General features: G+C 46.3%; 1 protein-coding gene across 1 annotated transcript in view; it reads right to left on the bottom strand.

The window, feature by feature from the left end:
- LSM5 (LSM5 homolog, U6 small nuclear RNA and mRNA degradation associated) overlaps window positions 1-27,715 on the bottom strand; it is a 147,608-nt gene that overhangs the window by 32,155 nt on the left and 87,738 nt on the right. The gene's annotated exons all lie outside the window — the stretch shown is intronic.

The following is a 27,715-nucleotide window of genomic DNA, read 5'->3' on the forward strand; positions in this document are numbered from 1 at the left end:
ACCAAACTTGATCATTTTCGCCCACAGTAGTTCTCTGAAAACTGTCAAACGCTGCAGTAAGATCTGGGGCTGCCATATAAAGAGGCCCTGTGTTTGAGCGTTTAGTTTGATCTTGAAGATGGGTCACTATGGCGGCATTTAAAGGAGACCCCATAAACGTAGGAAATCCCACTTGGCAATGAGGAAGAATATCATTTGGCCAATGACATTTTGTATCTCCAATAAAAGGATTGAAAATATTTGGAAGAGGCTTCCACCAGTGCAATTGGTCTGCAATTTCCAGGTACACTGGCTAGGCCCTTTTTGTATACCGGAATGATATTGGATGAGCACCATGTTGAAGGAATTGTGCCCGAGTGATAGATATGATGACATTTTATTTTCAATATTTTTGTCCAAAACACAGGATCAGACTTTAATAGACAGAGGGATGGGGGGGAATCAGGCCGAGCAGCTTTTGTGCTCTTGGTCTTGTTAATCGCCGATTCTATATCACTTTGAGACCACAGTGTAACCCTAGGAAATGTAACCCTAGGAAGGGATGATCTATCATTCTTCCAAGTGTTTTTAGTCAATCTGCTAGGTAATCAATGTTTATCAGTAATATAGGTTTTATTGCTATCATGTTTTATTGAATTATACATCATTGATTGTCAGCCAATAGTAGCTCACTCTTTTAGCACTAATTTTATTTTTATATGCTTGTCACACGATTTTTAGTTGTGTCATAAGGTGCAAGGGCGAGCGATATATATATATATATATATATATATATACACACACACACACACCGTAATCATATTTCTGATGCTTGTATCTGCTTAGATTCACATGCTGTGCATAGGCCGACATCTAGTGGAAGCTGTGGAGTATTACAGTTTGTTTTTCGAAACTCAAAAATGGGCTTCGACACAGGGCGTGCCAGTAATACTACCCCTAGTGCGACGTCCACTGTACCCATGATCCCTCACGCGTCTAGGACCCTCAGATTGTATTTTTTCTGACATGCGGTAGCATGCGGAGTAGCGCGAGTACAGATAATCCAAGCAGATAGATAGATAAGACTACAAGCATCCATGCGCCTTCTCTCAGAGGGGAGGAAGGGTGGGTCACATGTGAATCTAAGCAGATACAAGCATCAGAAATACGATTACGGTGAATAATGCATCTCTTCTGAGGCTTGTTGAATCTGCTTAGATCACATGCTGTGCATAGATTAGCGAGCAGTGTTAGAAGGAGGAGGTGGGATGTGCAAAGGGTCACGAGCAAATAAATGTCTTAAAACCGCTTGTCCCACTTGAGTATCTGTCTTGGAATGGGTGTCAATGCAGTAGTGCTGAGTAAAAGTGAATAGAGCTCCAAGTAGCTGCTTTGCAAAGGGTGTCAAGGGGTACATTTGCAATGAAATGTAGAGTGGCCCCAATGCTTCTAGTAGAGTGGGCTCTTGGCGTGAAAGGCAGAGTTTTTTCAGAAAGAGTAACACAGCTGGATGCAGTTAACAATCCACTTAGAGATGGCAACTTTAGAGACACGATCTCCCTCTCTGCCTGTAGCTACAGAGACAAACAGCTGATCCGTTTTCCTTAGCGGTCTGGTCTTGTTTACATAGTAGAGGACCACCCTACGCACATCTAGGGTGTGTAGTTTCACCTCAGCCGAGCTTTGTGGGTCTTGGAAGAAAGCCGGAAGCTTGATGGACTGGTTCACGTGGAATTTAGAAATAAACTTAAGCGAGAACCTAGGGTGTGTACGTAAAACCAGTTTATCTTTATGAACTGTAAAGAATGGATCCTGCACTGACAGAGCATGAATTTCACTGACCTTTCTTATAGATGTTATAGTTACTAAGAAGGCCGTCTTATAAGTCAGGTGTTTGAGACAGCTTTTATGCATGGGTTCGAATGGGTGGCCCATGAGTTTAGATAGCACCACGTTAAGGTCCCATCCTGGTGGTGGGTTTGAAATAGGAGGGTGAAGTCTCTTTATTCCTTCCATGAAAGCTTTAACCACTTGTATCTTCTACCACAACACCTTGTTACGGGATGTGGTGTATGCTGACAGCGCTGCCAGGTGTACCTTCAGTGAGTTAAATACCAGTCCTGCATCCAGCAGGTGGAGCATGTATGTGACAATTGTGGAAGGAGTGCAATCAACTGGGTTGACTTGCTTATTTTGGCACCAGATAACGAATCGTTTCCATTTGTCAAAGTAGCAGTGCCTCGTGTTTGGCTTCCTAGATTCCTTTAGGATGTCCATACACCTCTGTGGAAATTTGAGATGTACGAACTCTATGACCTCAGAAGCCATGCTGCTAGGTTCATGGAGTTGGGTTGAGGATGCACTGTTTGACCTTGGTGCTGGGACAGTAGGTTGTACCAGCCAGGGAGTTTGATGGGTTCGCACACCGCTAGTCTGCATAGGTGTGGGAACCACGGTTGTCTCGCCCACATGGGAGCAACTAGGACGAGCGTCATTGACTCTGTTCATCTTGTTGACCACCTTCCTGATGAGGTGTTGGTGGAAAAGCGTACACAAACATCCCTGACCAGTTCATCCACAGGGCGTTCCCAGTTCTCTGGCGACCAGCCTCATATTGCAGTAGTATATTCCGAATTCTTTCCTCTGATGGAAAGGTCAACCCCCTCTTGCGTGTCTAGGATAGCTCCTAGGAACTGTTGGCGCTTGGCACCAGACAGGACTTCTTCTCGTTTGAGAAACCTAATTCGAAGAGGAGGTCGATCGTCCTTTGAATGTTTGTTCTGTAAATTACTGGGGTCTCCCCCGTGATGAGCCAGTCGTCCAGGTAAGGGCACACCGGAATTGCCTCCCTGCGTAGGTGTGCCGCCGCCACCGCCAGTACCTTGGTGAATACCCTTGGAGCCAAGGCTATCCCGAAGGGTAGTACCTTGAACTGGTAGTGCCGACTGTCCACCTTGAAGCGCAAGTACTTTCTGTGCGTGGGAACATGGAAATATGAAAATAGGCATCTTTCATGTCCAATGTTGCCATGTAATCCCCTTTTTTAGGAGGGGGATTACCTCTTGGAGAGTAGTCATGCAAACTTTTTGGGGCTTGACATAGTTATTTGCAGGCCGCAAGTCCAATACTGGGCGCATTGTCAAATCTTTTTTTGGCACAAGGAAGTAAGTTGAATAAATACCCTTGTTTACCTGTTGTCCCGAGACGGGTTCTATCGCGTCCTTTGCTAGAAGATTGACGATCTCCTCGAGGAGGATCTTCTGGTGGTCCAAAGAATGTATTCTTTGTCGTGGAGGGTGGTTTTGGGGACGCTCTAACAGTTCTATGCAGTATCCTGCAGACACACTGGACAGCACCCATCTGTCTGATGTGATCCCTTCCCAAGCTTGGGTGAAGTTGGAAATGCGTCCCCCTACTGGGGATGCGTGAGAAGGGACCCTGAACAGAGTGTCACTGTTTTGGTGGAGGCGTGCCGACGCCGCCTCTACTGGGGCTGCCTCTACCTTTACCACGCCCTCTCTTATTAACCCTGGGTAGACTGTTGGCTGTTGTTCCATTGTGTACCCTGCCCCTGGGAATAGTTAAACCCTCTCTGGGAATTTTGTCCGCATGGGCGACGAAAATTGCCATTCCCTCTCTGGTTTGGGGGTTTACTGGTTAGTTGGCCTAGGGATTTGAGTGTCTCATACTCGTCCTTGGCATTTTTCAGTGCGTCCTCGACCGCCTTTCCAAACAATAGATCCAACTCCACCGGTTTATCAATGATGCCTGGGTTTCGGCTTTGAACCCAGACTGTCGCAACCAAGCATGCCTTTTGATAACAGTACCTTCTGCTATCAATCTGCTGGCGTTATCCACAGCATCAAAGGTTGCTTTTAATATGCAACCGGACACAGCTCTTGCTTCTGCCGAAACGCATGCCAATTGGCTTTTTAAGGGTTCTGTTGCGGAATATATGAGTGCCTTGACTTCTTCCCACTGGTGGCAGTTGTAACTCGCCAGCAGGGTGGTGGAGTTGGCAATCCTTGCCTGTTAAGCGGAAGTGGAGGCTACTTTCTTGCCTAAGCCATAAATCTTCTTGCTCTTCTTGTCGGGAGGAGCTTCCGACAATGACAAGGGTGTTCCTGCCCTCTTACGGTGTTTGTCACTACCAGGGAGTCCGGTTTCAGATGCTCTCTTATGTACAGTGGGTCTGTTTGGGCTGCCCTGAAAAGCTTCTCAACTCTGGGGTTTACCGCCCTATTGAGATAGGGATTCACAAAGGAAGGGTCTATCCTTCTTTGAATTGACTTAAGGCTAGGGATGACCTGGGCAACAGGTCTCCTTTCTCCCACTAACTCCTCGGCAAAGTCCCTCTCTTCCTGAGCACCCTGGGTATCAATGTGGAAGTGTTCTGCCGCTCTGGGTAGCAATTCATTCAAGAGAGGCTGGTTATCGACAGGGGAGTCGGTAACCGGGGGTTCTTTATCTACCGGGGAATCTAGCCTGTAGGTTTCTGGGTTCTCCTCCTCCTACTCTTGGTCCTAGTCATCCCCATAGTAGCCCATCCCAGTTTGTTCTTCCAACATGCCCAATTCTGGATCCTCACAAAAGGATGGATCTCCCCGATATTGAGAATAGGGCTGTATACTGAAGGGGTCTGAAGTAGGAGCTTCAACCCAGGACTTCTTACTTGGGGGTATAGGATCCCTAGAGCCAGAGGGAGTTGACCCGTTGGGCGTAAAAGAGTGTTCAGGGTTTTTGGCGTAGAAATCTGCCAATGATGACATCCTTGACATGACTGTCATCACTAGACCATTCTCTTGAACTAGGAATGATTCTTTCTTGAAGGCCTTTCCCTGTATTAACTTGACTAGACCTACTGGTTTGAACAGGGGTCTTTGGGATAACAGAAGACCAAGACTTGTCCATCAGTTTATGAAGGGTTGAATGTTTCTGAGGTGTGGAAGGAGGCAAAGACTGCTTCCTCTGTTTTTTCCCTTCCCGTGGGTGGAAGAGTGTTTACCCTGTTTTTTCGCCCCTTCGGAGCCTTTCGACACCTGGCGCCGAGGTTCGGGGGTAGTGTCCCTATCTCTGGAGTGTGGAGGTTGGGACTCGGGAACAGCCGTTGCGCGGCCTGTTGACGCCGACTCCTAGAGTGCAGTCTGGGGATAAAGGTTGGCTTCGTGTTCTGACGATCGAACCTCCGTTGCCTTGGGGAGCGAGGCACTTCTGGCAACAGTCGATGGTTGCCTGGAATCATGCGGCGATCTAGATCGAGGACACCGATTCGGACCGTTCTCTTTGTGCCTCTTTCCGAGTACTCGGCATGCGCGTGGAGTCTCGGTTGGACTTCATGTGTTTTGTGGAAGTGCTGTGGGTAGCACTTGTGTCGCTGGGGAGGTGGGTCTTCCCCATAGCCGCCCTGCCGGACGACCTTCCGAGGTCGGCAACTTGCGCTTGGCTGTCAATTGACGCTACGTTGCCCTCGCCGTCCGAAAGCACAGCGTCACTGCCATTGCTGAAGGCACCCTCCGCTGCCATGGCCTCTTGACTCCTGGCGTGGTGGGCCCAACGCTTGATCGAACGTTCCTCGAGTGTTTTCGGTTTGAACCTACTACACGCTCTGCAGTTAGCCTCGGGGTGGTCCTTCAGTAAGCAGAGATTGCGCGTGGCGTGCCCGTCAACCCAAGGGTACTTGCGGTTGCACTTGGGGCAAAATTGGAAAGGGGTACCCTCCATACGCACCTTGTGGCAGCGGGCTAATAAGTGTAGGAATATATAAGAATGTACCTATATACCAAAAGAGTGTATAGTATGTCCACCCCCCCACTCTCCCTACTTGCAGGGCCGAGGCCAGAGGCCTTCCTAGGCCCAAATCCGTCGTGCAGCTCTCGACGGTCGATTCTTTCTCCGTGCCGGCGTCGAGTCTGGATGTTCGGTGACTCGACGTTGGGGTGGAGAAATGGGGAAATATAACAATATTTTAGCAAAAGTATGGCTAAGGCCAGGGAACTCCGCGGAATGCTTCCGACCAGTATGGCGGAAAAAAACAATCTGAGGGTCCTAGACGCGTGAGGGATCATGGGTACAGTGGACGTCACAGCAGGGAGATGTAATGCTCCACAGCTTCACTAGATGTCAGCCTATGCACAGCATGTGATCTAAGCAGATTCAACAAGCATATATATATATATATATATATATATATGTTTGTTGTTCTGGTTGTTCTTTTTTAAATGTAGCAATCATAGAATTAAAGAATGCTGGTGGATGATTGGATGATACGGGGCGGCCTAGAATCCATTTCTCTTGCCAGCTTGTTCACATGCTCTTGAATTTGTCTACAATTTTCCCCCTCCATCTCCACTATTGGACATCCCACCCCATGCTCACTAAATTTGATGGCTAGGTCGGCAAGGATCCGATTAAGAAATCTTCTACAAATGTAGGGATTCCATCTAACTGTCAGTTTATGCCGGTCCTCTTCTACAAATGCAAGACCAATTTCCATCGTGAATTGCTTACAAAATAATGTCAACACCAATTTAATAACCATATGGTCTCCACAAGCTGGATTGATTAAAGTAAGAGGATCTGATAAGACATATAGGGGAGTGGCGATAAAGAAATAGTCTATAAGCGATCTAAAGTTGCCACGCATCCAAGTATAGTTATACGTATTAGCATCCCGTTGCATCATTTGAATATCCCAAAAAAAAAAAAGTCTACCCATCTCTTCCCATTAATACCGGAGTCAGACAGGTAATTACCCCAGCTCCTACCGGTACAGGCAGAGGGAGTAGCGCAAGTTGAGTTAAAATCCCCACCTATTACAATTTTTACATGAGGATTTCGAATTGTGGCACCTTCAAGGATAAAATCCAGATGGTCCACCAAATGGGCAAACATTTTTGTAGCTTTGTTCCAATAGATGCATACGATTAGGCGACAGACATTGGGCTCTCCGGGGGTAAAGAGAGCTGGACGGAAAACAGGTCATTGTAGATTAAACATGATGACAAGTTATAGGAGTTGTTGATTAGCACTGCAAGACCTCCCGACGGTCTGCCTAAAAGGCCTCTTTTGGAAAATTGTACATAGGAATGAAACCCTCTACATCAAATGTAGACATATGCATAGTCTCCTGCAGTAGCATCACAGCAGGTTTCTCACTTTTTTCAATTACTCTGAACCACTGCTGGAAGTTTCTCAACCCACATGCATTCCAGGAAATAAGGACCATGGTTTTGTTGCTACCGTTCTAGGGGGTGCTTTTTTGAGTCCCAAGATTTATTCATATAGGGCTCTAACCACGCAAGCTCTTTAATCGCTGCGGCAACCACCATAAATTGCCTTAACATGTCCTCATTTAAGTCAGAGGGCAGATCACCAGTACTAAGGCCAAGATTTAGGTCTGTACTTGGCATAGGCATTTGTACAAAAGCTGTTGCCTCCTCTGGTGAATTGAATATGTAGGGAGTCAAACCGATATGAATAAAATCATCTTGTTGATCCCAAATTAATTTCATAATAGTAAGAGTTGTAATTACATATCCTGCAAATGGATAACCCTTGAGACAGGCAATAACAATCTATATCAGATTGTAACGTTCTCAACAATGGTATTGCCTGAAATATTTTAATCATGTATGACCTATTCAGGCAAATGTTACCATTTCAGGGAGTATTCATCTCCCAATCCATTATAGTTGGTATGTCATAAATTAACAAGGGCTAACCCTCACTTCAGTATATTCCCGAAATGTTGGGCATGGGAAATATTTAGTACAAAGATTCTCAGGAGGAGATATTGCACTAGCTGGAGACGAACACTCATTACCGTGGAATGGGGCCACTTCAAATCTACAGCAACTAAATACAGTTTACCATCAAAAGGCACCCTTAGATACATTTAATGACCATGGCCTAAACTGCTTAGGGAGCCCAACACCCACATGACCAACAATACACTTTATACTTCCAGGGTCACCATAGTTTTACCCAGATTGACTATATATTTTTATATAACGCATTCATGGATAGGGTGAGAGGTACAAGAAGTGGTCACCTTTTGAGTTGAGTGAGTCGGAGAAAGGGGAGAGAAAAGGGGCTGGACAGTGCCAAAATATGTTCACACAAGCCAGTTATAGAAATGACAGAGTGGTCAGTTTTCACTTTTTACCCCGTCCACTCTGACCTCATATGACCACATGGGAGTCTTAAAAGGAGTTTGTAAAAGCTTCGCAGAAACAACCAAACTAGCACAGATTAGGAAAAAGACAGCTTCCCCAATGCAAACAAAAATGAAAAAAAAGGTTGGAAGAATACAGAAAGACTGGATCTAGAAAATTAACAGGGCTGAAAGAACATTAGCTATAAAAAGGGATTATGAATAATTTAATAAACCTGACAAGCTGCTTACAACGTTTTACGAAGCAAACAGCAGAATATATAACAGTCATTAGTGATGAGAAAGGAAGGTAACACTTTGGCGAGAAAAATACAGACCTTTTATAAGACCGCCTACAAAAAAAGAACATAGGGATAGTAGCCGATCTTCCCAATAAGAGGACCAAAACAACTGGCTTGATGCCTCAATTACCAAACAAGAGATTTAGAAATCTATAGCAATTTAAATAGACAAGGCCCCACGACCAGATGGTTTAACAGGACTATTTTAGAAGACTTTTAGATCTGTAATAGTATAGCAGCTAATTCTTTCTGGAAGTCAGGGGAAATTAAGACTCCATGAAGGAATTATTTAAAACAATTTTCAACCTGGGAAAAACCTCAACTGTGTGGTTTATATAGGCAAAGATACTAACTAGAGTCTAGGGAGGCTCATAGCATGGATCTGGGTTGTTGGATCTAGGTCAATAAATTTGCGGCAGAATGGACCCTAGTCAATTTCGCCCCTTATCTATTTGACCTTCAGCCAAACAAGCAAAATCCCTGGCCCAGCAGCAGCCCTATATCCATCCCCCTTCCCCTACTTACCTTATTGCCGTCCGCTGGTGCTCCTCTTAAATCCATGCGTCAGTTTCGTCCCTGCAACGCAGGTCGGAACTGATGTTGCAGGGCTCCTTTCTCTTTTAAAACTTTGTTTTGTTTAAGTCCCCTGCTCCAGTGTCCCGGAAGTGGGGTACACTCCCGCAACCCCGGTTACCATTATTGCAAGCAATGGGTGTAGGGGACATCCCCACAACCCTCGTTCGCTATAATGGAACCGTAGTTTTACAAATTTTTGCTGTACAATCATTTCGTGCAGCCTAAATTCGGTGAACTGGGCCATTCAGTAATTTACTTTCAGTCAAATTGGATAATTCCTCCTAGCATTAGTCATATGGATCAGTCAGGGTTTGTAACACATCGACAGACTTTTGACCAAATAAGAAAAGTGATCCACTTAATAGCCAGAATCACCCGATTCTGCAGATGGCCCGGCCACTCCATTTTTTAAACCATTAAGAAATTAGACTGACATTTTATGGAGTGTTGAAGAAATTTGGTTTTGGAGAACAATAAAAACTGGATATTCCCGAGTTACAAGAATCCAATAACACAAATCAGAATCAACAAATCTATCATTGATTCATGGCGCGTCACCCTTCTCAACTCTAATGCTGGACTTCCTTGGCATCTTGCACTCATGGTGGCCCTGAATCATGATGTTCCATCTTCATCTTGTATCCTGGCTTGCAACATTATGTGTTACTACTGACTTCTGCAATTGTATTCACTCTCCTCTCTTGCTTCTCCACTCTTTTTGACTGCTTACTCTGTTCTCTCCTCCCCTTCCCTCTCCCTTTTTCTATCTCCTCCCCCCCCCTTACTTTCTTCTATGCACTTACTCTATCAGAATTGTCCCTGGACCTACTATGATAGCAACCTCGTCTGTCGCTCCCCACTCCCCTTACTGCCCCCCCCTCCCTCCAGCACTATCTGAAACGTTGTCGGACCTAGTACGATAGTCACTTGTTTTGTTCCTCCCCTCCCTTTCTGCACCCATGTCCCTTACCTTTTGTTTTCCTCCGGCTCTACCAGAAATGTCGTCAGGCCTAATACGGTAGTCGCATGTCTGTTTCCATTTCCTTCCCACTCTCCCCCTCCCTTATCTATGTCTTAGCACTTGCACTATCTGAAATGTCGTCAGGCCGAGTACAATAGTTAATTTCACATCCTTACTGTTCATGGTCTGTAAGAATGTTGTATTTTCCCCTAGTTCCCTTCCTTGCCTTGAAGCGCTTTGAAACACATTGTGTGTAGGCGCTATATAAATAAACTATCATATCAGCTGCAGTAAAATTTGAAAGAATAGTCCAACAAGGGCGCCCACTGTAGCCTTTGTTTTATTCTGGCATTGGAACCATTAGCAAGAAGGATGTGGGCAAACTAACAAAGGGGTTAGGTGGAATCAACTTTGGTAACCAGTAATATAAATTGACTCTGTTCTTAGATGACATACTCCTATCCTCATTGGAACTAGTGGAATTAATGCAGTGGGCACGATGGGAGAGGATAGCAGAATGTGCACAAGGTTCAGGGTTTAAAATGAATGGACAGAAATTCGAACTCCTGGGACTAGACATTACTGAAGACATTCTAACACGATTTCTGGAAGTGGGCTGACAAGTGTATGAAATACTTGGGAATACAAATGACTAATCAGATCTCAGATGTATACAAGATGAATTACCCTCCCTATATGATGCTATTCATTCAGAATCAGTGAGATGGGAAGAGTTAGTCATATCCCGGTTTGGGAAAATCAACATTATAAAAACATTTATCCTCCACTACTTTATTTCTTTCAAGCCATTCCCGTAATAAGTAGGGACCTATAAAAAATATGTAATTTGGTCACCACCAGCAATAAAAGCTGGGCTGGGGTGCTCCAATTAAGGAGCTTCTCAACTGCGCATTCTGGTAGATATGGCAAAACCCTTCAAATAAATGTGGGCATGGGATGGGAAGGGGGTGGACACACTCCTTTGGAAACATTTAGATGCCATAATACCCCAATCGATTTAGACCAACTGGTTCACAAGCAAGAATTAGGCGACCTCATTTCCCTCTCCTTTCACATCTATATTTTCACAACCAGAGTAGTACCGGAAGCATTTGAAGCTTGGAAAAGGGGAGGATGCTCACATATGTGAGAGCTCTTCGAAGAAAAAGAAAATTATTAAATATTTCTAGGAACGCAAAGATGAATTCTCCCTGCAAGAGACCGATACGATGGAAATCTTTTCAAAGCCCTGATTCAAAATTCGAGGGCCCAGATTCCCCCTCGCCCTAAAGGAGCACTCTTTATGTGCATTTCCTGCATTCAGGTACACGAGGTACCAAGCATCTTCCAAAATGGCCACCTGTTTCTGCCTGGAGCCTCATCTGCCTAGCCAGGCTCCCCACAACAGCCATTGCCGCCTACCGATTGGCCTGTGACCGTTCTTAACAGCCATTGGCTGACCGCAGGCGAAGCCGGCCCACATTCTCCAAGGCACCCTGAATCAAGGCTACTGCCTGTTCGATGCCGTTCGACTGCCCCTGCCGGACCGGACCACCTGTATGAGGTAACATTAAAAGAACTTCCATGTCGCCCCTACACCGAGGTACTGCATCTTTGCAAGACACCTCCACCTGCCTATTATTCCTCATCCGGTACTCAGAGCTGTCGACCTGCATACTAGAGTACAATCTACCGCCTCAGAACTACTCACCTATGTATTACAATTGACGCTTGTATGCTCTCACTAACCCCCAATCACGAGGTACATGAACTGCCACTTTCACCTAATGTCTACCATACACGCTCTGGTCCAACCACCTCCCAATCCGTGTCCCCCTTTATTCTTAAGCACTCTCCAACTTGTTCCCTGTATGTGCATTCCTTAGCTAAAAGTGATCTTGCCCACCATTGACTGTACTGCCTTAGCTAAATCGTACCTGCCTACTGCTGATTTCTACACTGTCTCAACCAAAGTGAACCTGCCGATTGTGGATTTTGCACTGCCATAGTTAAAAGCACACCTGCTCACTACTGACTGTGTATTGCCCTAGCTGAATTCGAACCTGCCTATTGTTGACTCTGCACTGCCCTAGCATAATCGAATTTGCCTATTGCTGCGACGCATCTCCTCCCAGGTGCACATCCACCATGCTCTTTAGGGCGCTCCTTATACTGCATCACATTCTGCCCTTAGAAGCAGCAATTATCACCCAGCTACACATAGTCCGACACGGCCGACACCTTCAGCCATCACTCACCTTATCTCTCCCAAGCCTTGCCCCCCCCTCCACCCCCGACCCTGCGCATGGCGACCCCCACAATGGACCCTATGAGACCCACCTTAGGCCTCCAGCACCCTAACACTGACACTGACACTAACCCATACTTCAACGACCCAGCCCTCTGGCTGGAACACTTCGCTAGTAAACCCACTCCGAATCAACTGTGTTCCTTATCTCTTAGAAACAAAAGATTAGGCACCAGATTCCGCATACGCCCCACCCGCAGTAATCTCCCCAAGCAAGCACACACCACCTTGCTCACCCACTGCACCCATCAATAGCAAACCCTCTTCTACAGAGGCAAAATTGTCAGTTATCAAGGATGCCCTGATCAACGCCAGATCCCTCCCAGCGCACGCTCTAGATATAGCAGACCTTATAACATCTTCAGATATCTACTTCATTGCCATAGCTGAAAATTGGCTTCATGCCGAATCCGGTCCTTCCTTATCCCTTGCCCTACCACCTGGTTTCGGCATCATGAGATGTGACCGCACCTCTGCCTCCCAAACCAGAGGTGGTGGCCTAGCCATCATCCACAAAACCACTCTGGATTTAAGAGTATCGACCAATACTAAACTCTAGTCCGCTGAACTACTATCAGTTAAACTCGCACTAACACCTAATCAAACAGCCACCATCCACCTAATCTACAGGCCCCCAGGCCCTGCACCCTCCTTTGTCGGCAAAATCTCTACCCTCCTCCTTGACAATGCAAAAACTAACTCACAAATTATCATCCTTGGTGACCTCAACCTAGGACTTGGCGACCCCAAAGATCCTATTGCACTAGTCTTGGAAAACGCCCTTTCTAACTCTGGCTTCACCTTGCACATCCAAGAGCCCACGCATTCTAAAGGCTGGCTAGCCATCTCTAACTGCATTATCAATGTCCTGGCCAATACCCCCTGCTTATGGTCAGACCACCACATCATCACCTTCAATATTGAAGCTTCCCCCTGTATCCCGACCCCAATAGCGCCTGCTCTCTCAACCAGAAACAAAAAGGACATAACCAAGGAGAAACTTCTCCCTCTGCTACTCCCTCGCTTAAAGCAGCCACTGACTCCAGCAATGACTGCACCACTCTAGCTGACATCTATAACTGCAGTATGCTCACAGCTATAGATTCTATTGGCCCCATCAAATTGGAGGAAGGCCAAACCACGTGCACACCTTTACTCTTGGTTCACACCACAGTTAAGAGTACTCCGCAAAACTAAACGCTGTGCAGAAAATCGTTGGAAAAGTCACCCTTCTGACACGCACAAAGACAGCTTCTTCTTGGCATCGCTCACCTACAAAGCAGCCATTATAGAGGCAACAAAAAAAAACCCTCAATAATCGCATCCTGCAAGCTGACTCCAATTCTAAAGAACTCTTTAAGATCCTAAAAGAACTCAAAACACCCGTTACCCCCACCCCCCGTCCCCCTACACTTGCATTAGAGATAGCAAATGGTGTGCTAACATTCAGGCAGCGTTACTGAATAAAATCACCATGCTTCAATCTAAAAATCATAGCTAAACAAGACAGCCTGAAACTGGACAATCGCCCTCCTACCCCAGCTGGGGCCCTCTCCCCTGACCTGCCCAATCTCAAACGCTTTGCCTTCTCACCACTGCAGAGGTGGAAAACATCATCCCGAGGATCAAACCGTCCAACTGCCAGGGTGATCCCTGTCCTTCCCCAATCATTAAGGAATCGGCCCACGATTTGGCCCCATTTATCACATCCTTCATCAATGCTTCCTGTAAAACCACGGCCAAACCACGTGCACACCTTAACTCTTGGTTCACACCACAGTTAAGAGTACTCAGCAAAACTAAACTCTGTGCAGAAAATCGTTGGAAAAGTCACCCTTCTGACACGCACAAAGACAGCTTCTTCTTGGCATCGCTCAATTGGATGAATTAAAACAGGAACTGTCCCCGACAACCTCAAGGACACATGGGTGATCCCCCTGCGCAAAAAACCCTCCCTTGACCGTAGCATACCCACCAACTACCGACCTATTACTACTGTCCCGTTTCTGCTAAATATCTTAGACCACGCAGCATACCTGCAAATCGAAGAGTACCTGGAAGCCAATAATCTCCTAGGTCTTAGACAATCTGGCTTCCGCCCCAGACACGGAACAGAGACAGCTCTACTAGACTTAAAAACTCAAATTGAAGTTCTAAAGGACAACGGCAAACTGGCCCTGTTACTTCTACTCTACCTCTCTGCAGCATTCAATTTAGTCAATCACCAAATCTTATGCAAGCATCTTCACTCTGCCGCCCATTTCTCTGTCAGCTACGGCCTGGATCCAATCATTCTTGAGTAATAGACCTATGCGGGTCTTCTCTCAATCTGCAGCCGCAGATCCCTCCCCTATTCACTGCGGCGTCCCCCAGAGCTCTTGCGTGTCGCCAACACTGTTTTTACAAAACCGCTCTTTGATGTACTTGACTATCTGGGTGTCTTATACGAATTACGCTGACGACACCCAGATACTCATTCCCATCACTGGAGACTACTTGGCTGACACCAAGGCCCTGAATGACGTCTACCTGGTCATCCAAGCCTGGATGGCACAACACCAGTTATGCCTCAACGATGACAAGACTGAGCTCCTCATCTTGGGCACTACGCAATGCCTTAATAAACTTGAGCCGTTTTACCAATCGTTCATCATCGATCGCAACACCATCCAAGTTTCGAAAGACACCAAAACCTTAGGCGTCTACCTTGACGCCACCTTATCCCTATCCCGACAAACAAATGCAGTCAGATCTGCTTCAGCATACACCTGCAAACTCATTGCAGCTTGCAAGCCATTTCTGACCACTTCAAACACGGTCACACTGGCCAGAACGCTCAATATGGCCAAAATAGACTATGGTAGCGCCCTCTACCTAGGAACCAGCTAAGAGAATCTGAACAAATTGCAAATCTCCCAGAACAACGCCATTAGAGCGGCTCTAAACATCCTGCGAAACCACCACATCTCGGAATCCAGATCCAATCTACATTGGCTACCTCTCAAACAGAGAATTTCACTGAAAGCCTTAGGCCTTACCCACAAATGCCTAGCCAACCAAGCTCCCCCGTATCTCTGCAACCGGCTATCCCGCTACGCGCTTACCCGCCCTCAAAGAACCGCCCAGACCCACTGTTTAACCATCCCTAGGTTCAAACTACAAATAGCCTCCAAGCTGTGGAATGCCCTCCCCCTCACCATCAGATCAGAAGAATGCTTCAGTGCCTTCAAGTCCAAAACGAAAGCCTGGCTCTTCAATCAGCCTTGAAACTCGGATTTCTTATGTAGTTGGGAGCCCCGTCCCAGTAAGCGCCTCCTCTAATCTCTACTCTGTAAATGATGTATATCGCCACCACTCCGGCACTGATGGATCAAACAACACGGCCGACTTCCCCCAGAGGCGAGGGTGATCTTTCACTAAGGGACATGATGGCCGCTATGGCTAGCTCGCGCTCCTCCATGGAGATCAAAATGGATAGCATCGCGGCAGACGTCTACTTTCTATGCCACAATCTTCAAAAACTCACCTCTCTAACAGAGGAGGCGGAACACCGCATTTCTGAAGCAGAAGACAACATCAGAGGCGTCACCCAACAATTTTCAAACACCCTGACCCGCCTGAGAACCCTGGAATCCAGAGTCGATGAGGGAGAGGGAAGATCTCGTCGCAACGTGCGCATTCTTGGACTGCCAGGAGGAGAAGAGGGGCACAGCATGGAGCCATTTTTAGAACAGTGGCTTGTAGATATCTTTGCACCCCATTCCTTCTCTAAATTCTTTTCGGTTGAAAGAGCCCATAGGATGCCCTCGGGTAGACCAATCCCGGGCGCGCCCCCTCGTACAGTGATCGCTAAACTGCTCAATTACCAGGACAGGGATGCCCTCCTCCAGATGTCGCGGTCAAAAGAGACAAATCCCCACAACGGAGCCCGAATCACATTCTTTCCCGACTACACCCGAGAGGTTTAACGGGCACGGCAATCCTTCGAACCACTTAAAAGACAGCTGGCCCTCATGAACGTAAAATACAGACTGCTCTTCCCAGCACAGCTTAAAATCTATCATAAGTGATCCACAGTACACTTTACCGACCCGCAAGAGGCCTGGAAATGGGCAGAAACTCACATCGAAGGCGACTGGAAAGCGAGACCAACGAGACAGAGGGACACCCCGGCCTGGACGGGACCGCCCCTCCCCGTGAGAGAACCTGCAGGGATGGAATCGGAACCCCCCGGAGCAGGAAGCAAACCAAAATGAAAGATGAGCATGCAGCGATCCTACACCAAAGGAGCATTATGAATCACTGCGGCGCAATGACACGCTATTCCTTGAACTCGGCTCTTTGCTGTGTGGCTTGATCCAACACGAGGAACGTGATTAAACGGCGCAGGAAAACGGAGCAGACCGTTTCTTCTCTTCATTTGTTCCTAACATTAGTTCAAGTGTGAGCTGACCCCCTAAGGTTTTGAAGATCAGCGATGTTCGGGCGACAGGTACTTCAAGTTGGGGGGGGGGAATGTCTTTATATTTCGTTAGTTCGGAACTAGAGCATGTTCAAACAATTACCCAATCACAACCCTTTGCATAATATACCCTACAACACCATTTACCGGGACCTTACTCCCGCAAGACATACCAACGGGAGGCAACTCTACCGACTGTGACATCCTCTTAGCCCTCCAACACGTGTTCTAGATGGCACAAGCAAAAACCCAGTCGCCACCGACTGATCGCCCCAGGTACCTCAAACTGCTCACCTGGAATGTGAACGGAATGGGTGCTGGGATCAAAAGACGCCTGATTAGGCAACTGTTGAATAGACACTCTCCCGATGTGGCCCTGTTACCCGAAACACACCTAGCGGGAACACACTGCACCCTCTTCCAAAGGACCAACTACTGGGCCGCATTCCATGCGGGGCACACAATGGGATCCAGGGGCACCGTTATCCTCATACACAAATGAGTCCCGTTCTCCCTGCAGGTCGTAGAACAGGACCCCCGAGGTCGCTATGTATCCATCCTGGGATCGCTCTGGGGAGAGAAATTAGCCATTGTGTCGATATACTCCCCACCAGGACTGGGCCAGGAATTACTGGATGATCTGACCAGTCTCATGGGAAAACCCCAGCCAGATAGGTGGATAATGGGGGAGATTTTAACGACGTAATGTGCAATACCACAGATCGTACTCACCTTAGAGGGCGCAACCCGGATACCCCAACGAGGCTGTCTAACTTTGTATCCGCCCTGGGCCTTCGCGATGTGTGGCGGGAACTACACCCCGAAACAAGGGCTACTCGCCCTCTCCAGACTAGACTACCTCTTCCTCCCGAACACAGACCTACATAAGGCAATATCCGCAGAGTTTCTCCCTCGTGGAATCTCGGACCACTCGCCCCTAATCATAGAAATGCGAATGCAAGGTACAACCCCTCCCAGAACACGGAGACTGAACAATTACCACCTCGGGTTCCCCGAAGTGATTGACCACCTCACAGAGGTTTCCGACGAATATTTTGACATAAATGAACCGGCAGTGAACAACCCAGTAATTATATGGGAGGCTTACAAAACAGTGCTCCGAGGAGCAATAATCTCCTGGACAGCGAATAAAAAGAGAGAGACTCCAAAAATTATAGAGGCAGAGGGTGAGCTGACCCAGTCCGAAAATAACCACATTCTTGACCTCACCCCGTAGACCCAAGGGTGCCTTAAACTAGCCACGGAACACCTCAGAAATATAATGCTGGATAACGCCAAACAAGCCCACTGGGATTCCAGAGCGAGAATATACGAGCTGGGGGACAAAGCAGGCAAAATGCTAGCCTGGCTTGAAAAGAGGGATGAGGGCCGACGATATGTCCGGGAAATTGTTACTCCATACAATGAGAGGTACCAGGCAGATGCCGAAATAGCAGAGGCCTTCGCCCAATTTTATACAGAATTATATCGAGCCCCGACTCTGCTAGATGATATAGAACTTCCATCACTGACAGCACAACAGCGAGCGGAACTAGACTCCGATCTCTCTGAATCGGAGATAACCGAAGCCCTAGCACAACTCCAAACAGGGAAAACACCAGGCCCTAAAGGATTCCCGGCCAAAGCTTGGCAAAAGCTAGGAGGGAACAAAATAGCAACCCCCCCCTCTACAAAATGTTCCTCGGTGCCCGTGAACAAGGCACCCTTCCACCAGACCTATGAAAGGCTACCATTGTGGTAATTCCCAAACCTGATAAACCCCCGGAGATGTGCGCCTCCTACAGGCCTATCTAACTAATTATTAGTGAAGGCAAGGTCCTCGCCAAGCTCCTAGCCAACGGACTGCAACTGGTAGCCCACACCCTGATCCATGTGGCTTTATGCCACACAAATCAACCCGAATGAATCTGCATCGGCTCCACTTGGCGTTAGAACGGGCCCCAGTTATCGACACATCTCTCGCCCTACTGGCAATTGTTTTCGAAAAAGCCTTCGACTCGGTCAGGTGGGACAGCCTTTGGGAAATCATGAGACGCATGGGGTTTGGCGACGGCTTCTTGGGATGGGTTAAACTACTCTATACGAACATCCAAGCGAAGGTCAGGGTGAATGGTTGGCCCACCCGGTCCTTCCCTCTGGGAAAGGGCACGAGACAGGGCTGCCCCCTTCTTCTCCCCTTCTCTTTGCCCTTGCGATCGAGCCTCTCGCCCTTTGGCTGTGCCAAAATGCAGCCTGGACAGGATTCAGATGGCCGAGGGGCACGAAGAACGAATTTCCTTGTACGCAAATGATCTCCTGATATATCTGGGGGACCCAGCCCGGACCTGCCCTATAGTGACACAAATGCTTATCCGTTTCGGTGAATTTAGCAGGCTCAAAATTAATTGGGGGAAATCTGTTCCCTCCCCGGTGAAGGGTGGTGTGCTGGTCAACCCCCAGGACTGCCTGTACAGAGTAGAACAGGGCTTTCGATACCTAGGGATCTGGGTGACAACAGACCTCACTAACTATGCAACACACAATATCCATCCGGTAATTGACCGTTTTGTCAGTGATGTTCACCACTGGAAGCTCCCCCCCCTCACACCCATGGGCAGAGCTGCACTCTTTAAGATGACTCTCCCAAGGTTTCTCTGTCTTACAGAATGCCCCACTCAAGATCCCAGACTCCGACTTTGTCCGGGTTGAAGCCCTCCTCCCGGAACTTATATGTGGTGGAGGGCAACCAAGGATAGCGCTAACCACGCTTGAAAGATCGATCTGGGAGGGCCGGATAGGGGTGGCCCGCCTCCAAACCTATTATTGGGCCTCACAACTTGCAGTGGTCAATTACCTGCTTCACGGGGACAGAGAACTCCCCCACATCAGGGCTGAAATTGCTGCTATGCATGACACCGACCCACTGCACTTATTATACAAACCCTCCCGAGAACCCCCCCCCACCAATGACCACGACTCACATCATTACTGTTTGGAAACAAGCGCACGGATTCGTAGGGTGGAAAAATAAAATAACCAAAGCACAACCGCTGTGGGCAAATAGCAATCTACCCGAAATAATGAAACTTGACATGGCCGAGATGGGTGGGGGTCAGGATTCTGAGACTTGAAGCTATTCTTGATGGAGGGGCACTAGCCCCGTTTGAAGCCATACAACAAAAATTCCAACTCCCGGGTACTGAGCGATACCATTATGTACAACTGGCCCATGCCCTAAGAAACCATATACCTGTAAATGCCAGTATCCCGGACTACACACCAATAGGACGCAGCATGCTCCCAGCTTTCATCGCCAACAAATGCACTTCCATTCTATATAACGCCATCACATCCTTTGCCACACCTGAACTGACGAGCTTGAAAGCGAGATTGGAGGTGGATGTGGGAGAGATAGACCCAGAAGACTGGATCCAAGCACTAATGCATCCAAGGGCGGTTGGCATCTCTTCTAGACTTTGGCTGGTACAATTAAAATTTTTGCAGTGTATTACCCCAGAACGATATTATATAGATGGAAGAGAACCCCCGAATCCGAACTGTCTCCTATGTGGAGAGGAAGAGGGGACTTTCTTTCATATTCTATGGGCATGCCCCCCGAGGCACACCTTCTGGAACGCATGCTGCAATGAACTCAATAAGATCCTTGCCTGTCATATACCACTGGACCCAAAGATTCTCATCCTGGGTATTCCGGATGAGATTGCTCTTAATAAATGGGAAAGGCTGCTCTTTAACAGCAGCGGGGCTGATGAAGCGTAACATAGCGCAAAGATGGGGAGCAATGGGCAACGGACATGGACATATGTGCAATGATAGAGCACAGAATATACAATGCAAGAGGCTGCCCTGTTAAAGCTGACAAAATATGGTGGAGGTGGGAAGAAGGATCCTAAATCCTACAAGACACAGCGGGGGTGATGCTGCTTAAATGCATTAAAGGTTTTGGGAAATGTTTTTGGGGGATTAGTAACGAGTCTGATAATGTTGACTTTTGAAAAGACATGCTAGTTCCTACATGATGATGTTTTGATTGTGATGTAAAACAAAAATGTTTTATCCCAAAAAAATATAAGCAACAGTGGGAGACTGATCTAAAACACTATTTTACAACAAAACGATGAGGACATATGGGTCAGAACAAGACAGGCATCTATGTATATACAATACAGACAGGATATGGTGGTAATGCCAAGATGGTACTTCGATCCCATCAAGCTGCATGGCTAAAAAAAAAAAAGAAATGTTCCCCCAATTGTTAGAGGATATGCAGGAATTGGGGTCCCACAGCACATGATGGGAATGTCCAAACAAAGCAATTCTGGAAATAGGTCCTACACTTAAAATTATAAGGAGGTGGCAATACCATGGGACTGCGGAGTGCACATGTCGGGCACAACACTGGGCGGTGCTGATCCTATAAACCCACGCAGGGGTAGGCGGATTACAACATTATTACTGGGAGCAAAATATTTTTGCACAGAAATACACAGCCAATTATCAATGTGTGGTTAAACAGGGTCTGGATGATATTGGCAAAAAGATCCAGCACAGATTCCTCTGCAAATTCTTGTAAGTTATGGCAACCCTTGTTGGCATGTCTGGCGCAAGAAAAGAGATCTCAAATGCTTTGAAAGACTGCAAGCTCAGTTATTGGATATTCATTCAGGTTCTTACACTTACAATTAAGGTAAACTTAAATGCTTACTAGATACCTTGAATATGATTTTCTGGGAAGTGGCACAGGGGATTCAATTGGGCTTGGAGGAGGGTAGTGGAGGGTGGAAAAGGGATAAGTAATATTGGAACATTATATTGTAAAACTTTATAAAAATGTGGGGGGGGGGGAAGAAGAGGTGAGATGGGCTGCTAGTATCTAGATACTACACGGCTTCCCAATTACACATACTTTGAGAATGGTTGAAAATACTCAACCGAGCAGTGATGGCAAATTTATGGGGCAGTAGCAAGAATAGCCCTCTGGAAACGTGCTATTGAAAACACATAGGCCCCCTTTAATCTAGCCACGGCAGAAGTCTTAAGTATGGGAGCAACCAACCAGGTCCAGAGGTTTGGGTACATTAAATGCCTCCATTTATGGCTTGGAAAGGGGAGGATGCAGCCATTTGAGGAAAATGCTCACAAATACCATCAACTCCTTCCTAGCGTGTAAAGGGGAATTCAGCCTCCACAAGACTAACAGAATATTTCCATATATGGCATTGGGTTTTAAACCAGGAAATATGCAAAGGGACCACTAGGGACTTCGTAGAAACACTCAAGAGATCTACAGGAATAAGGCGTTTTGATCTATGAACTATATTAAATCCTAGGAGGGCCCACCTGCACACAGACCAAATCTATGCAAAAATTGAAAAAAGGCTAAGGGTATTCACCAACATCAGAACAATGGGATGAAATCTGGAGCAGCGCAACCAGTCATAATTCTGTGTACAACACAAGGAGACAGGCTCTAGCAGGGTCTGCAATCTTTGGCTCTTCGGGTGTTTAGGAATAGAACTCCCCAAATGCCTCATCACAGACTATTCTGACCAGTGGCCTACACAGAGGATATCTGGATTCCATTAGACTACATAAGATGAATACTGGCTTCTCGTCAAGGTGCTAGAGGGAATGTGGAGAACAATTATCTTTTCTTTTTGTTGGTCATGCCAGACTCTGGAGCAATTTTGCAAAGAGATGCTACAGTTTAGAAGAAACGAGATCGGTGTAGAAATTTTGTGGGATCCAGCTGTAAGCTTACTTAGGATACTGGTTAGAAGAATTTATCCCAGGCAAGCCTCCAACGATAGATTGATCACAGCATTATTAAAAGCAGCTAAGTTTACATTAGCAGAATTGTGGCGCAATAATACGAGTGTGTGGATTTTAGCAGCAATGGAATGAATGACTGCCGATCCAAGAGACACTTCTAACAGTTTGTATGAACCATGGCAACACTTGCTACTATTTTTGTCACAGGAAAACAGAGATCATTCTTGCCCAGAAAGATTACTAGCCTTACAGCCATGGGAGGTCTACTCAAGTAAAACTGTTCATTAAAAACAAGAGTTTAGTATTCATTTATTGCTCAAGAGGTATCCTTGACCCTGCTGGTATAGTAATACGGTAGAAACAAAACTAATTCGATGAAGTGGGAGGGCTGCCTGATGTATCCCCGCCAAAGAAGCTCTTGTAAACAGCGCAAATTAAGACTGGGAAACATTTTAATCCTAAATGTAGTTGAGAGCGTAGACGAGAACAGGTAATGCATTTCAGAGTAGCCCATCCATCCAAACGTGCAGCACAGGCAATCAAGGACAACATAAGTCCAGCTCCCTGCCGAGGGTGCAAATATTGTGTCAAGTAGAAAGTTTCTTCACCACCCGTGGCCTGTCCCTGTATGAGGTGTAGCTAGCCATGCCAGCCCCATATTCAGTCTCAAAAGCACAAGTAGGAACAGGGGGGACTGAGCACAGAGGTGTTCCCTGCTGGTAAGGTGTGGCAGCCAAAACCTACCAGGGAAGGTTAGGTCACTTAGTACTGCAGGCTCATGCATTCGACCCCAGTCCAGGGGGGCAGCAAAGGACAGGGCAATGCACATGTGTATGGAAAGGGGAGGTGTACTGTTAGAGAGTTTTACTGAAGTCCACCTGTGGTAGGGCTATAGAAGACTCACTCTTACAAAGCACCAACTATTTGGTTGTGCCTTAACTATCCAAAAGGTTTGGTACCTATGACCGAGCAGCCACGCTTAGTCTAGGAGGGAGAAGGGCTGTAGGAGAGTACAAAGAACTTTGAACAGACTTGGGCCGCCATATGAGGTTTGTACCAGGCCTTTTTAAACATGAAAATCTTGTAAATATGACAACTTTATTATTTTCCTGTGTACATTTACACACAGGTTTGGAGGAAAGGGCAGTGCAAAGGTCATGTTACTTGACGGAAATCAGAACGCTTTTGTTTGTTGTCTATATGGATCTAATTGCCAGCCATGGAGAAAAGCATCTGAAAAGATGTTTTCTCTGAAGCCTTTCAGAAAAAGAAAGTGCACATTGTGAAAGGAATGGTTTCTTTCCATTCATCATCTGCTGTTGTGGGTCGATGCTCATGGAGGAAACAGAAGCACTGTGCATATTTATTTTCCTAGCATTTTAGGATTGTATAATTAATCAAATGGAAAACTAAGTTGCAATTGAGAATTAATCTTTTATAACAAAGTATGCGTTTCCCCCTAGTGAAAGCAAAAGTATTGAACAAATGTATTTTAGAGCTATGTGCTGTGTGCATTATAATGCAGAAGCAGATCATTTTTACACTATTTAAATATACACTCTTCATTCTAAAAACATTGTGTTAAATGAGTAAGCATGGTCTAGTTTACATTCAGTCAGCCTTGCAGACAATGGGGTACACTACTATAAATGGTCAGTGGCAGCAGTCTTTGCTTAAGGGTGAGCGAGTGTCATTACACCAACCACAGGTGTTCCAGACTCTCAGATCTTCAAAACTACAATTAAAACAACCAAAACCTGACTCCAGAAGTGCAAGCGCTGTTCAAAAACAAGCAGAAGTTACATTTGTAATTTAAATAGCAACTCAGCAAAACCTGTCCCTGTGATAATCCAGATAGGTATTTAACTTTACGTGCCGCTTCAGACATGGTTTGTCCAACATCTATGCACTATGATTATTATACCTCAGTCGATACTCTTATTTACCAACCTCTGAAGGATGTTGGCCAAATAGATAGCTCAGCCAGTTGAGCGCTCGATGCTGTGATCTGTAGGTTGCAGGTTTCGAAACCCGGCAAGGCCAACTGAGCCTTTCATCGTTTCGAGGTTGATAAAGGAGTACAGGCTTTGGTGTGGTGATAATTGCGATAAATATGTTCTATGTACGGCACTTTGCCAAAAGCGCTATATAAATAACCAATTGACCATGAGATTAGGTATAGAATTTAGAAGAGAGTCCTTGCCTGTGCACAGTTGTATCAGAACACTGGCATAACATTAAGTAGTAATAGCTCCAGGAAATGAGGACTTTCATTAAACATCATAAGACAATTCTGCTATTGAACCTCAAAACACACAATACAATTCATGTTTTCTTTCCTATGTAATTGGTTAGGTTTTGTGTTTTCAACAGGTGAATATATACAGGAGAAATGGCACCTTAGAGAAATAGTGAAAGGTTTATTCCGTCACAATGCAGACCCTGCCGCATGGTAATGATTTCCATACTGTTTTTGCACACGTCAGTTGGATGTCACATACATTTTATTCTTGCAAAGGCGAAAAGTCATGTTTACTCTCTTAAAATCACATTTACTCTCAAAGTTTAAACTGAGGGAGTAAAATGCTCCCCCTAGCTGGAGCCCCGAGCAGACCTCTAGTCAAGGAAGCACTTACACACTGTAATATTAGAAAAAAATAAGGATTATATATACTAAGGCAATGTTAAATCAAGCCATTCCAGTAAGTAAAAATAGTTCACCCAGATAGATGTATACACTCAGTATCTGCTGTTGAAATACTAAATTCAGTAGGCCTTTAGATGAAACAGGTAGAGTAGCTTCAGGTTAGCAAATAATTCATCAACCAACATTTACTTAAAATAGTAATACTGGTAGTTTAAAACTGTGTAGGCCTTATCTATAGAAGTCCAACCCTTTCCAGGGAATGCGTCTCTCAAAGTCAGATGTGGACACTGGGGGTGGGGGAGAGGGGACAAGTGGCCTGTGGGCAGAACAACAAAGGAAGGCAGATGTTGAAAATGTTTAGAAGATGGGTTTTCGTAACAAGTAGCTAATAGGATTGGATTAAAATGTTAAAGGGGGACTAGGTAGGGTACCTGAAGGATTTCTGTCTCAAGGACCGATGTCCTAATGCCCGGGAGAACACAGTTGGGTCATCCACCTCAACGTGACTTAAGTTCAGGAGGCACAAACAGCAACACAAAAACTACCCAGGTAAGTACCCAGGAGTGAGACGGTGCCCTGTTTGATGAACAGCGATGTCACCGGCGGGTCCCCAAGGTGAGACGACAGCAGCTCTGGTTCGAGTCTCTGGCGTTGGCGGCTGAAGGAAGAACATTTGGCAGGGGCAGTGAGACTCAGTCACAGGGATGCCCAGCAGACCCTCAGCACCAGGTTGGGGAGGTTCGACACAGGCTTTGTAGCAGAGACGCTGTCACCCGGCAGACTTTCTTCCTTCTCTTTGTCCACAACTCAGCTGCGGGGACTCCTACGATCGGGATGAGTCTCTGTAGGCTCAGACATATTCCCACGAGTTTGCAGCCAGAACTGTGCTGGACGAGATGATGCACCACAGCAGTGCCAGGGGTCCCAGAGTATTTGGGTATTGCAGGCCTGGATGGTCGCAACACGTCGTGGGATGGCTAAAACTGTAGCTGGTCTCGAGACTTGTTAGGCCCACCAGTCCAGGGGAAGAAGACATCTGGTCTGGATCTTCCCTGTCGCACAGAAGAAAGGGCTTGAGCTGCAGCAGTCACTCGGTCGGCTTTGGCAGTCGCCTTCTATACAGAAACCCAGCCAATCAGCATGCAGATTACACTCAACTACGGGTGGTGGCTATTCCAAGGCGACAGCCAGACACCCAGTCAGAACTGGATCTAAGCACACACTGGAGGACAAAGACCTAAGGAGTTTCGGTGTCCTCCCAGCTTCCGGTCCTCGCAAATACACTGGCGCCTTCGGGCAGGCTTCTCAACGGTAGCCCGGCAAAGACAAAGGAGCAGGACTTCCACTCCCACCCAGATTAGCAGGAGAAGGTTCAAAAAAAGGGCAAGCCATCATGAGTTGGCGAAAAAAAAAAAAGACATGCACCAATTTTAAAGGCATGCACCAATTTTAGGTCAATGGTGACCCATGGCCCTTACCGCAGCTGCGATAGCAGCCTGCGTGTAAAATTTATAAATACATTTTTTTCTTTAAAACGGTAGAAAATGTCCACTGCCACCAGCCACTCCAGACTTGCGCTGTAACTAGAACATTACAGGAGAAATGAGAAGAGATACCATGTATCCCCCCCAGCACTCCACATAAGGTAGGTTGGGCTGATCATGCAAAAGAAAAAGTATCCCCCCCATATCCTGGTATCATTAAGTTAGCACAGAAAAATAAAAGAAAACCAAAGAGGGAAGCTTAAGGAGCTTCCAGCAACCCTGCGCAGAAGGTGGTGCGGGCTGCAATAGTAAAATACAGATGGCAAAAAAAGATGGTGGAAAACAGACCAAATATAAACAAAAAGGGCTCCCGGAGTTACAGAAAAAGAATGACTGAGGAAAAAAGGTTACAACTAACCCAAGAGTGTCAGAAGAAAGTGCTGGGGAACTCACCAAGTGGCGAGAATTGCACACAGGATGAAATTCTTCCTAACAGATACCCATGTATGTAGCAATTATATGGGAGAAATGTCAAAGTGGCAATTGTAACCAACATGACAGCATGGCCAGATAGAAGGCCCCAAGGTGAAAGGGGGCACGGTCTACCCAACTGAAGCATAGTGTTCCTCAACTGAGTGTTAAGGGACTCCGAACACTGATGCAAAAAAGAAAATGGGGCATTCAAACATGAGAGCACAGTGGTCAACAAGTGGGGACCACCAGGCTGTCTGAAGTCACAAGGGGGAAAAAATGCGAACTTAAAATTAACAAATTGTCATTAGGACAAAGTAATTTGGGCTAAAAATAAACCAGTTATTAGCCCAAAGAAGTAAATCATATGTGTAATCATTTTTATAGGAGTAGAGAAAACCATTTCATATTAATATATTGATCAGCAATGCTTTAATAAAAATGTGCAGTATGTGATACAACAGCTTTTAGAATGAAAGAAATGTGATACCTTGTAAATTTCAGGGGCTTGGCAGATGATCCAGTTGGCTTATAGCCATTCACCAACATATTTCCTAAATTCATACCGTTTAAAAGAAGC

The sequence above is a fragment of the Ambystoma mexicanum genome, chromosome 5p (assembly GCF_040938575.1).
Source record: "Ambystoma mexicanum isolate Mex_15411 chromosome 5p, UKY_AmexF1_1, whole genome shotgun sequence".
In the NCBI taxonomy this organism is placed as follows: Eukaryota; Metazoa; Chordata; class Amphibia; order Caudata; family Ambystomatidae; genus Ambystoma; species Ambystoma mexicanum.